We start from the raw sequence: 12,827 nt of genomic DNA, 5'->3' as shown, positions 1-12,827 counted from the left end.
AGGCAACAGGAGTTCTCAGGAAGGAACAGCCAGTCACTTCCTAAGATTTTGTGAATTGCCAATCAATATTAACCTTAGGAGGATTGTTGATCAAGGAAAGGATGGTAGAAGGATTTGTAGCAGTCACTTAAAAAAATCATCTTATTGGGGGCTCTTACAGCTCTCACAGCATTCCATGCATCAATTGTTTCAAGCATATTTGTACCTATATTGCCATATTCATTTTCTAGACATTTACTTTCTATTTGAGCCCTTGGTATCAGCTCCTCTTGTGTCTCTTCCCCTCCCCCCTTGTGGTCCCTTGTTAAATGATAAATTATTATTATTTTCATGTCTTAACACTGACCGCTGTCTCCCTTCACCCATGTTAGCAGCCACTTCTGTAGGATGGCCTATCTCATAGAAAATTTGATGACCTTCCATCAAGTTCAGGCTTCAATGAATACAGATGATCACTGCTTATGGCTCAGTATGTTTCAGTGCCAGAACTTGGAACAAGATGGTTCAAAGCATTTCAGGGATCATGGAGACTTTGGGGTCTTGTGCAAGTGATGGATTTTGAGAGTAGCTTTGACACTTACAGTCTGCTCTCAAACAGCCAGAGAGTGAGTTTCTTTTCTGCAAAGGAAAAAGGATACTCCCACACCACTTGGAACACCTCCGTTTTGGAAAAATAATTTTTTTAAAATGCTGCGAAGCCACCCATGGTGTATGAGTGCAGGAGGGTCATTTGGGAAATGGCAGGGCCCAGACGCTTGTGGGAGGTAGGATTTTTATGGACTGTTTGTGTGTACAGTGTTGCCATCTGCAGAGGACTCCATTCAGGCTGTCAATGGAAACCAATGAACTTGTCAAGTTGTTTGCCAGGTCTCCTGGAAATAAAAAAACAACCCAACACTGAAAAATCTCAACCCTGGGCAGTTTCAAAAGGATAGTTCTATAAAAAGGAAAAAATGGATGACCCTGCTCTGATGAGAGGCCGGGGCTTGGTGCTGTAACCAAGTTCCACAGTGATAGAGGAGTTTCCATCATTGGAGGCCTTCTCAGGCTTCCCTCACCCTACCTCACACCACTCAGACTTCAAAGCAAACTCCATTTCTGGTGGAGCCAAGGAGACTCATTAGAAAGCAAGGCAAACAAAAAGAACAGCTGATTTGGGTGCTTTCAGATAGAATATCCTGATGGGGGAAGGGGACAAACATTAATCATCATCATCGTAACAAGGAAAAGGCTAGTCAGACAACAACTAGAAGATTAGCTTGGATATAGACAAGTTGCTTGAGATGGCACAGCTTGCAGCTTCTAAGGGGAAGCCGAGCAATTCTATAATCTAGACAAAAGCCCTCCTAGGAACTCTCTTCCCCATCCTCCCCCCTTTACCCTGTCTCTGCAATAATAGGCCCCATCCTATCTTGATGCTCCTGTATTGTTCTAGGCCAGACACAGTGGGGCTCTCCCTCACTAGCTACACTGGAGATGTCTTTGGTGTTGCAAGCCGCCATGGAGCTGGACTGACTGACCCCTGTGCCATGGAACAAAATGCTGCCTGGTCCTGCACCATTGGTCCCATTAGCTGCCTGTTTTTGTAAATAAAGTTTTGTTGGAATACAACCTTTCATTGATTTAAAGAGTGTTTGTGGCAATGGTGGAGCTACAGGAGCAGAATTGAGTAGTTTGCCCAGAGACCAAATAGCCTTCAAAGGTTTTTGGGGGGTTTTAAATTGCTCTATGAACTTAATATAGAAAAAATTTGCTGACCCTTGGCATCAAGCACATCTGTTTTTGTATGATTATTTTGATGTATCTCATTACATTTCAGTACCATGTATACTTGTATATAAGCCGAGTTTTTCAGCATATTTTTCATTCAGTTTTGTGGTAAAATTCGGGGCCTCAACTGATGTTCGTTTTATACTTGAGTATATATGGTATATTTCAGATCTCAGTGTGTGTACGTGCGTGCACTGGGGCACATACCACACAACCAAATCCATAATCTCCATTTCCATGGGTTGCCCTTGGATTTATGTTTTATTGACTCACTTAGCTTTTCAGAGCAGAAATCTCAGAATGGACCTCGCAAGTCCACTGTCTCCCTCCAATCCATTTTCCATTCAGCAGTTGAGAGAAGTTTGTTAAAATGTGACTCTGACTACACCACCCTCTGTTGAAAGTTTTCTGGGGGACTTTCCATTGCTCTTAGAACCAAGACCCCAATATTTACCCTGGCCACTGAGCCCCATGTGATCTGGGTTTGGCCTTCTCCCTGCCACCTTTGTCCTGCCCACCCTGGCCTTCATTCACTTTCTTCCCCACGTTGTCTTCCTTCCTGCCACTGGTCTTGTGAACATAATGGATCCTCTCCTTGGTGATAAGGTCTTTGCTGTGTAACTCCTCCCATTCATTTTCCAGTTTCAGCTTCATTCCCATGGGAAGCCTCTTATAACCAACCCTGCTGTCTTCACAGTGACGGCTAGCCTCTCTTCTTTGTGGCACTTCTCATAGTTGGAGTTTGACACTTTTTGGTGTACATTTTTGCATGATATCTTCCCATCTCTACCACTTCCAGAAGACCAAAAACTTTGCGAAGGCTGGGTTTTCTCTTGCTCTCCAGTGTACCTCCAGCACTGAGCAGGGGTAGGACTTTGCAGTGGATTAAGAATTGGGCTGCTGATAGAAAGGCTTGCAGTTCCAACCCACCAGTCACTCTGAGCGAGAAAGCTGAGGCTGGCTGCTTCCGTAGAGAGGTTCAGTCTAGGCACCCTTATGGAGCAGTTCTACTCTGTCCCACAGGGTCACTGCGAGTCAGGGTCAACTTCAAGGCACTGGGTGGGGATAAAGTCAGTCACCACAGTTTGTCCAGGAAGAGTCGCCACAGAAATGGAAGGGCCCATTGCTATTAAGAACAAATGAGGAGCACAAGTCATTCTCCTTAGACATTTTAGGCTCATAACCAGTTGCGGTCCAGATGCTGCTGCCTCTGGCCAGCTTCCCTCCCGGGTAGCAGAGTAGAACTGTTTCCTAGGGGTTTTGCTTTCTTTGCTCCCTCCCTCCCTCCCTTCCTCCGTGACTTCCTTGTTGTTGTTAGGGTGGTGATGAAAAGATATACAACAAAATGTTGGCCTAGTCCACAATTTCTACACGTATGTATAGTGCAGTGACATGGATTATCCTTTTCCAGATGTGACCACCATTCTCAACAAAATCAATGCCACATTAGCAAACCCCCCCTTTCCCCACTCCCTCCACCAGTAGTAACTCCAGGGCAGTGGTTCTCAGCCTTCCTCATGCCACAACCCTTTCATATAGTTCCTCATGTGGTGGTGACCCCACCCCAACCATAAAATTATTTTCGTTTCTACTTCATCACTGTCATTTTGCTACTGTGATGAATCGGGTGAACCCTGTGAAAGGGTTGTTCAACCCCCAAAGGGGTTGTGACCCACAGGTTGAGAACCGCTGCTGTAGGGCTTTCTAGGCTGATATCTCTCTCTCTCCATGCCCCCCACCCTCCACACACACACAGTTAGGGAATTAGATCACCTGGCTTTTCTTCTAAGGTGCCTCTGGGTGGACTCAGCCACCAACATTTCCATCAGCACCCCAGAGATCTTACGTTTGCACCCCCAGTGACTCCATGGAGGAATATCGGGTAATGAAATGCTTGAGGCCATGCATTGAAAAAACAAGAAACTTTTTTTCCTGAGGATATACTTCTGATCTATACTTTGTGGATGGAAACCTTTAGACTCTATCCACCTGACGTTTGGGTGGTCAAATGGGAACTGCATTCATACATGTACCTCAAGAAAAAGAGAACTTGTCCAGGAAACGCCAAGGGAGAAAGGGGCCTCATTTGAGACCTCAGAAAAAGAAAATGAACATTTATCCAATCCTGACATCTAATCTGACCTTTCTAAACATGAATGCCATAACCACAAACAAGTGGCAGGTTCCAGGACACCAGGGAAAAGTAAGCTTTTAAAAAATCCGAAAAAACATTATTCTAGGAGAAAAAAATAAGCAAGAGTGGGAATAGAGTACAGACTCTAAATGTGGAAGAGGAAAGAAAAGCATTTTAAGAAATGACCTTCTTTAGGCTTTTGAGCTCTACAGAGTTGTTTGATGTCATTAGCAAGATGAGCCTATTGATTTTCTTTGATTCCCGTAGTAAACAAGTGGAAATCTAAGCCTTTTTACCATGCCCACTGTGTTGTTTCCTGTAGTCATAAATATCTTTTATGTTCCCTTAGCCTGAGGAGTCATTTGAGAGAAAGGGGGGATCTTTAACCCTTAAATGTCTGACTTGAAGGTCCATTTTCTTATTACACAACCCCTGTCGTGGCAAGAGAAAGTCCCTGGATGGTCCAGATCATTAATGGACTAGGTTGCTATCTGAAAGGTTTGGGGTTCAAGTCTATCCGGAAGGTCTTCAGAAGGAAAGACCACAGCCATTGACAACCCTAAGGAACACTGGTCTCCTCTGAAGTGTACAGGGTCATCATAAGTTGGGCCTGATGACAACTGGTTCGGTTGGGGCTTTCTGGTGGCAAGGAGTAGTGGGTAAAGGGCTAAAACACAACTCAGTCTACCCAGTGTATGGATGATATACACACTCACTGACAAATGCTTCTCCCAGGGTGATTCTCCCCAGCACATGCCCCAAGATGGGCCATACTACTCTGCCAAGAATCAACCTTGGGGTCTGCTGGTCCCCAGGAAATCTTCATAGATCTTTCTATGAGTAGGGCCCACAGATCTTACCTAACAAGGTCTGCAAAATCTGCTTCTGTGAGTTTCACAGGAAGGTTAGAAGGAAACAAAGCAAGTTTAAAACGAAAACTATTTCAAGCCTTGCCCTTAAATAGATACTTATAGAAAGAAAAGTGGGGGGGTGGGGGTGGGATGGAATGGGGGACCAATAACAGGAGGAAAGACAGAGAGGAGGGGAAGCAAAATAAGAAAGGAGTTTATAAGTTAGTTTTTCTGGATAACAAAGCAACCCAAATTTTAGTGGCTTAATGTAGCAACTGTTCAATTGGTTCACAATTCTGTAGTCCAAAATCTTGGCTAGATTCAACTGGATGGTGCTTCTTCTGGGTTTCAGTTGGGCTTATATATGCATTTGCAGTCTGCTGCCAGTTGCCAGTCAGCTAGATGTTCTTAAGGGTTGGGTAATTGCTGGTTGACGCACTGGGGGTGATTGGGCATGGGAGTTTTGCCCTCTGGCTGGCTAGCTCCGGTTTCCTTATGTATCAATATGGTGGGTTGGAGTTGCAAGATGAAAGCAAGCAAACGTCCATGCCCATGTGTTTTCTAGAACCTGCTTGAATCACATTAGTTAACGTACCATTGGGCAAAGCCTATCACATGGTCAGTTCAATTCAAAAGGTGGAGAACTATACACCAAGTCTCATTGCAAATGGACAAGCATACTGGGAAAGAAAGAGTTTATGACCAGTTTTACAATCTCTCACAAAAGGGAAAGGCTAGAGATTTCTTTTACTGGCAAAGTCAGCAGAAAAACAGCTATCTGAAGGTTGAGTTTGAGGCCCTCACATCGAATTGAAAAATGCTACTAATAAATTGCCAATTCCCTATCCTCTATGCTTTCTCTGTCAGACAAGGCTGGATAATAGTGTAACATCTTACTCATTTCCAGTGGGAGTAATAAACATTTTATGGGCAAGAGTTTTCTCATCATTTACTCCCTGGAATTGAACTAAGGAGCAGTTAAGTGTTTAGTATATCTCGTGTCAAATATACTTGGACATAGGGAAAAAATATTGCGCCAGCCTAAATAGTGTCAAATGTACAACAAAGATATACTAAACAAAGGAAAATATGACATACGTGGCTTTCTAAGTTACTTGGTATGACCAATCCTATTTATATAATAGCGTCTTCTTGCCTCATCTGTAGACTTTTTAACCACATTTTGTTTCATTGTTGAAAATGCGCTAGCAAAGCAAAATGTAAATAGAGAAAAATGCCCAGTGGGGTTAGGCATGAAGAATTAACTAGAAAATGTCAAGCTTGGCCACTGGGATTGAATTGTTTATCTAAATCGAAGACGAGGCTCACTGCTAGTTAACTGTGTATGAACATAAGGCTTGCATGTAAAACTCAAGTGTATGAGTGCTCTTTTCACTACATAAGAAATTAATGTGGCTGCCAAAGAAACAATTGTACATGCACTACTTCTTAAGATTGGGCATAATTCTTACAAGTGGTGGATTCAGTCAGTTCACACCATTTCAGCAGAAATGATACCTACTGTTTTGTTGAGTTCAGCAAACTGGTCATTAAAATGGCACTAGTGATCAGGGTTCTCTCTTAGGTGGATGGCTGGGCAGTGGCCCAATGTGGAAATCACACATTTACATTCCTTACTCTTCTTTAAATTATTTTATTGGGGTCTTGTACAATTCTTTTCACATACATCCATTGTGTCAAGAACATATGTACATTTGTTGCCATCATCATTCTCAAAACATTTGCCTTCTACTTGAGCCCTTAATATCTGTTGCTCATTTTCCCCCCCTCCCTACTCGCCCCTACATCATGAACCCTTCATCATTCATAAATTACTCTTTTTAACATCCATCTGCATAACAGCTTTTTAAAGGGCCCCTAGTAATGTTCATACTGTCCATAGGTATAAAAATGGACATAATTATACTTGTAATATTTACTTACTTATTCATTTATTTTATAAGACTCATCATACTTTCGATGAAATACTGCATTTTTACTCCCTTGCATTTGTTACTTCAGTAAAAATAATATAATGTAAAGAAAAAAGTGCCAAACAACCAGAGGGTGACAAGCTGCCATTTGTATCAGCTTTGTGATAGCCCCAAATTTGGGGTGAATCGTGCAATTCCTGAAAGTGTTTAAAGAGCTAAAATTATTGTCAGAACAATTGCTCTGAGTTCAGCAGAATTGGAAAGGGGTTTTTCAAAGATGAACATAATATGTTCAGAGAAGAGAAGTCGTCTGTTTCTGATCTAGCAAAGGCAATGACTATTGTCTAATTGGCCTACCTCTAAAGGAATGGGATCCTTCTCCTATAGTGAAAAGATGGTGAAGGATAAACCACACAGCTGATCATGGCTGAATTAAAATGAAAAATATTGTTTAATATTATTTCATTGATATTTTAAAACTCTTTCTTATAAACTACTTTTCTGTATATTGGGGTTTATTTTTATACTTCCAATGAACCCTGGTGCCCTCCCGGTAAGTGCTGGACTTCTAACCCACCAGCAGTCCCTTCAGGGGAAGTTAAGGCTATCTGCTCCTGTAGAGATTTATATCTTTGGAAACCCTCTACAGGATAACTGTGAGATAATTTACTCCATGGCAGTAAGTGGTTTCAAAACTTTGACTTTGAGTTTAGCGGTCCAATTTGTAACCTGCTAGCTCCTTCTGCCCTTGGTAAAGATGAAGAATACCAAGTCACCAATTTCTCTCTATAAGTAAAGCTGCTCATAGAATAATAATGGATACTATTCATAATCTATATTAACCTCCATCTGGACGTGCAGTGTGGGCTTTGCCTGGTCTTTGTGTAGATGATAGTTGTAATACCTTCCATTGATCTTTCTACTCTTTCTCCCCGACCTCCTCCTTTCTGCCATGTTCTGTATTGCTCAAACCAATAATCAGTTCTTCCTACTCTGCCCCTTGGCTCTGAGAGTCGGTTCAGGCTGTTTCCTCTCTTTGGAATGTTTTGTTTTGTTTTTGCCATTTCTTCACAGCAAGGGAGTTGCAGCCTGACTGTTATCTCCTGGAGGAAGTTTTCTTGGATCCATTTCCCCAGACCAGATAAGGCACCCTTCCTAGGTGCTTCCATCATTACCCGGGACAGGAGCTTGTGGATAACTCTTGTGACACCTGCCCCAGTGGTCCCCTTAGCTAGGCACTCCTGTACACACCATCCCTACATGCTTTCTTGGAGAGTGGGACCATAGTCGTCTTTCAATAAATGTTGAATGCTTTATCTGCACAGTGCTCCAGAACCTTCTCACAATGTAATCCATCTTGAATGGTGGCATCGGAACGGAACCAACAGGGAAAGGGTCTAGTGGTGTTGTGGGTTACACATCTGGCTGCTGACCTCAAGGTCAGCAGTCCGCATCCATCAGCCACTCGATAGGAGAAGGAGGAGGCGTTCTGCTCCCATAAAGATTTATAGCCTTGGAAACCCACAGGGATGCTTCTACTCTGTCCTATAGGGTCGCTATGAGCCAGAATCAACTGGATGGCAGTGAGTTTTGAGTTAATCAGTAAGAAGGTCACCACAGGTTCTGGAAGCACCTTAGTTGGTTCCTCAATGACACTACCACTTTAAAACAATGAAGCGTCAGAGCCCCAGACCATCCCATCTCTTGTATATATCCCCAAGCCTACCTTAGCCAGGGTCTTCTTTTGTGCGATTTCTTTTTCCTACCAGCATGAAGACATGCCTCTTTGCTTTTTTCAAGCCCCATTCCCAACTTCTCAAAGCTTCGTTGTCCTCTTGCTCTTTCTTCTGTGGTGTTGGTGTCATCGCAGGGAACTGCCACCCAGCCCTTGCCCCTCTGTCTGGGTCACTGCTAATTAGTCACCAGCATGTTCCAGATGCAGGGCTGAACCCGCCAACAGGCTACAAATCATAGTTTTCCTCTTTGATTGACCCTCGAACCAGTGTCATGTGACCTTCGAGGATGTGGGCCAACTGCTCGGGGCTGCGGTTGCCTGTGTACTTCCCCTGTAGGGTTGTTGATTGTCCTTGGGATGCTTGGAGCATGGCCTGCCACGCTACGCCTGACCAACCAGCCTAGGAGCCTGAAGTTCTGAGTCTTGTATGTGGCTTCCCGGAGATCTTCCCAGGGCCTGGAGTAGGGCTCTAAGGACACTCAGAGATAATTCGCCTCCCATCCGAACCACTTGTAAAGTCAGCTTGACTCCCACCCCACCTTTTGTTGTTGTTGTTGCTCTTCATGCAGGTATTACCCTGGGGTCTAGCCAACTTCATAAATAGAGGAAGTTGGACTCATTCCCAGCCTCCCTGATGTCATGGTTTGGGGCACTCTGCATCTGTGGGAGGTTTCGGTTAGTTCTAGCCATTGGTGAATTTGCTGTTCTCTGAGAAGCTTGTGTGTATGAGCCATGTCTTACGTAAGTTGATACAGTTCCTTTTGTGACTTGTCCTTTGCTTTCAATGATGTAAGAAGCCCCGAAGTTGGCAGTCACTATGTTTTGTTACTGAAGTGCTGGTCCTGATTGGATGCAGATTCTGGTTTAGCTTCTGGAGGAGATAAAGGATATGGTGGTTGTGTGGTGTCAAAAAGGATAGGGAGGGCTCTAGAAGCTAAAGAATAGGTAGGTCTTAAATTTAGACCTCTGTGGCTATCAGTCATTTTCGCATAAATGCTTTTGAAATTCTTTTCCACAACCTGCCTGTATTAGTCTTGATAATTTAGAGAAACAAATCCACAGAAACTCATATATAAGAGAGAGTTTTATATAAAGAAAACATCCCAACCCAGTGCTGCCCAAGCCCACAAGTCCAACATTAACCCCTCTGTTCGTCACCAATCCACAAAGTCCTCCTCCATCTCACAAAATACACACTATGATGCCAACTGCAGGAGGAAAGCCGAATCAGTGAGCATGTAAGCATCTCAGCGCTGGCAGGGGTCTCCACACGGCTGCTCCAGCACCCAGAGCTGCATCGGGGTAGGTCTATGTGGCTTCTCCTCAGGGATGTCTTGCAGGAAGAGCCTTGCCAGCTGAAGCAGGAAACTGGCTAAGGCAGCTGCACCCTAGTCCAACCATCAGAAAGCAAGAGACCCGGGAACTAGAAAGGCAAGGCTCACTGAGCCATTTATCCTTCTGTCCTTCAATTAACTCCACATGTGTTTATCGGCCAAGGTGGCACAATAAGCTAACTACCTCAATCCAATATCTTTCTTTGCATAGCTTTCTGCAGTGACTGCTGTGTACTTTTTGTGTTATTAATATTCATACAGGGAAAATTTCTGGAACTAGAACTACTGGATCAAATGGTATGGTCATTTAAAATATCAAGATGATATGTGAAAGCTCTCTTTTTCTCACATACTCTCCAATTTTGGATATTATTAGGCTTTAACTTTTTTTTCACTCAGAGGGCAAAATAAATTTCCTTGTTTCCTTGCCCTATTTTCCTATATGAAAGAGTCCCAGAGAAACTGAGCTTTCTGTTGTGCATCAATAAAACATAACCACCAGCAACCACTAAGCATGCTTCTTGTGGTTCTCAATAAGGTTTTGCAAGAAATGGTATGCCAGACTGGTGAAATGTCATCAAAATATTATCAGAAATCCCTATGTAGAAAAATCCCATTTTCACGAAAGTTCAATGTAATGATTTCCATATTCGAGTCATCATCGACTTGTTTCTCTGTTTGATTGCTTTAATGTTTTTCAATTGTTAATCCTACACTGACTTCACATTGAGCCCTGGGACATGTGTTTGTAATTTGCTTGTCCTGGGACAGGGCAAACAAGAATGGTTGGCCTTCATTTCATCTTCTTTAAACATTGCTTAATGAAGTTTTTCTGGCATATTGGACTTTAATTTATTAAGAACACTTAATAAGAACTATTCCCTTCTTTTTCCCCTTTAAAGAATATATTGCAATCCATAGAAGAAACTCACCACAAATCTTTAATTCCTCTTTGAATGCACGCTCTGTATTCCTTCTTGAAAGAAATCTTGGTGGTGTGCTGTGTTACAAGTTGCCCGCTAACCATGAGGTCGGCACTTGAAAACCAGCAGACACTCCTTGGGAGAAAGATGAGGCTTTCTGCTCCTGTAAAGATGTACAGCCTCAGAAACCCACAAGGGCAGTGCGACCCTGTCTGAGAGGGTCCTTAAGAGTCAGAATCGACTCTGTGGCAGTGAATTGGGTTTGAATGTGTATATCTTTGAGCATAGAGCTTCTGAGTTAACTTTGTGTTGACTGCAACCAGGAATGAGTCGGTTGGTTACAAGATGACTATACAATGCTTCCTCTTTCTAATCTCGACTTCAAAATCCTTATGCCTATGTTTGAAGTTCAGTCCCTAGGTTGCACAAATGGTTAAGTGCTGGATTACTAACCAGAATGTTGGTGGTGCAGACCCACCAAGGGGGCACACATGGGATTGCCATGAGTTGGAATCAACTTGGCAGCAACTAACAACAGCTACAACATATCTAAATTTTACATAAGGTGTGTGTTGGCGGGGGTGGGGGCGGGCACCAATGTGTGACATGCCTACCATCTGCAAGCTAAAAGTTGGACTGCTGTTTTAGTTTTGAAGTCAAGAATAATGAAATATTATACTAAGATCTCTGTCTTGGGTGGGAAAACAGTTTCATTCCCCCAGAATGCATCTGGCCTTCTCCTTCACTTGAGTCACTGCTAATGCTTTTCTAATTATTAATAAGGCACCTCCACCTCCTACCCTTTCAACTCTGGGCCCAATTCACAATCAACAGTTATTTATTTGGCTCTTTTCTGGACAAAAAAAGAATCCTAGTGGTATAGTGGTTATGCATTGGGATGGTAATCTGAAGGTCAGAAGTTTGAAACCACCAGCCGCTCTGCAGGAGAAAGAAGAAAATTTCTACGGACTACTGTGAATAGTTACAGTCTCGGAAACTCACAGAGGCAGTCCTACTCTGTCCTATAGGGTCACCATGAGTCAGGATCGACTTGATGACAGTTAATTTTGATGTGTTTGTTTTGGGTGGAGAAAGAAAGATCTGAGGCTCAAAACCCACCAGCCACTCCACAGGAGAGCAGTGAGGCTTTCTGCCCCAGTAAAGGTTTATGGCCTTGGAAAAAAGAGTCACCCTATGACCTTGGGGTCATAGGAGACATAAATGATCCAATCATTGACATTAAGGAGTTTATGTTGCAGAGAAGACCAGTAGCAAACACATGGTGTCTAGAATGGACTGCCCCATCCTGGATCTGGCCTGCCCACGGCTTTGTTTCAGTGCCCCTAACAAAAGGCAGCTGCTTTAAAAAACAAATACACAAAGCAGGTACTTTCAAATTGACTTAAACTCCTAGCAACAAGCTGTGCTCCGGAGTAGAACTGTGCTCCAAAGACTTGTCATGACTATGATCCTTTGGAAGTAGATTGCCAGGCCTGAGACAAGTCTGATTGGACTTGACCCTCCAGCCTACCCATTAGTAGCCAAGATCATTAATCACTTGTACCCCATAGGAGCTCCCCAGCATCCTTAGGTGTTGTTCATGAAACCTGCGACTGAGCAGTAATATATGCTACTAAAACATTAACATGGTCAGCCCCTAAATTGGCTTTGGGCATCTCCTTCCAGTTTATAATAAGTTCCTTAAGGGCAGGGTTTTCAGTCTCCCTTTCTATTTATTGTAACTTTCCTGCCAAGTTCAAGCTTGCTACACAGTAGGGGATTGCTGGGCTCTTGGCTGGTGGGCTGACTGTCGTATCGAAACTTTGGTGCCAGGAAGGCCCATTTTCCATGGACCTGATTTTTTTTTTTTCATTTTCAGATTTCTGCAGTCTCTCCATCTTTTCTTCTGAACTTCCTGTCAGGTAAGTGAGGCCATGCCCATGGGAACCATGTTGTAAAAACAATGAAAATATTGAGTGTATTTTCAAAAGTCCACTTGTGTTCCAATTCCTCACCCCCATAACAACCCTTTTCTTTTTGTTTGGCACCTCACTCCGGCTTTGAGTCCCCTTGTCTTTATTTATCTCCTCGTGTTTGTTTTTTTTGGGGGGGGAGGGGTGGCGAGGGGTTGTTGCTGACTCATTTC

At 43.3% G+C, this 12,827-nt stretch overlaps 1 protein-coding gene across 5 annotated transcripts in view; it reads left to right on the top strand.

Annotated features, from left to right (window-relative positions):
- Positions 1 to 12,827, top strand: part of ADGRG2 (adhesion G protein-coupled receptor G2) — a 120,297-nt gene that overhangs the window by 21,049 nt on the left and 86,421 nt on the right. For all 5 annotated transcript variants that reach the window (XM_075539629.1, XM_075539628.1, XM_075539627.1 and 2 more), the window contains exon 2: positions 12,561 to 12,603. The gene's annotated coding sequence lies outside the window, so the exon portion shown is untranslated. The remainder of the gene's footprint in view (positions 1 to 12,560; positions 12,604 to 12,827) is intronic.

The sequence above is a fragment of the Tenrec ecaudatus genome, chromosome X, assembly GCF_050624435.1.
Source record: "Tenrec ecaudatus isolate mTenEca1 chromosome X, mTenEca1.hap1, whole genome shotgun sequence".
NCBI lineage: Eukaryota > Metazoa > Chordata > Mammalia > Afrosoricida > Tenrecidae > Tenrec > Tenrec ecaudatus.
This window is presented reverse-complemented; position numbering and strand designations above follow the sequence as displayed.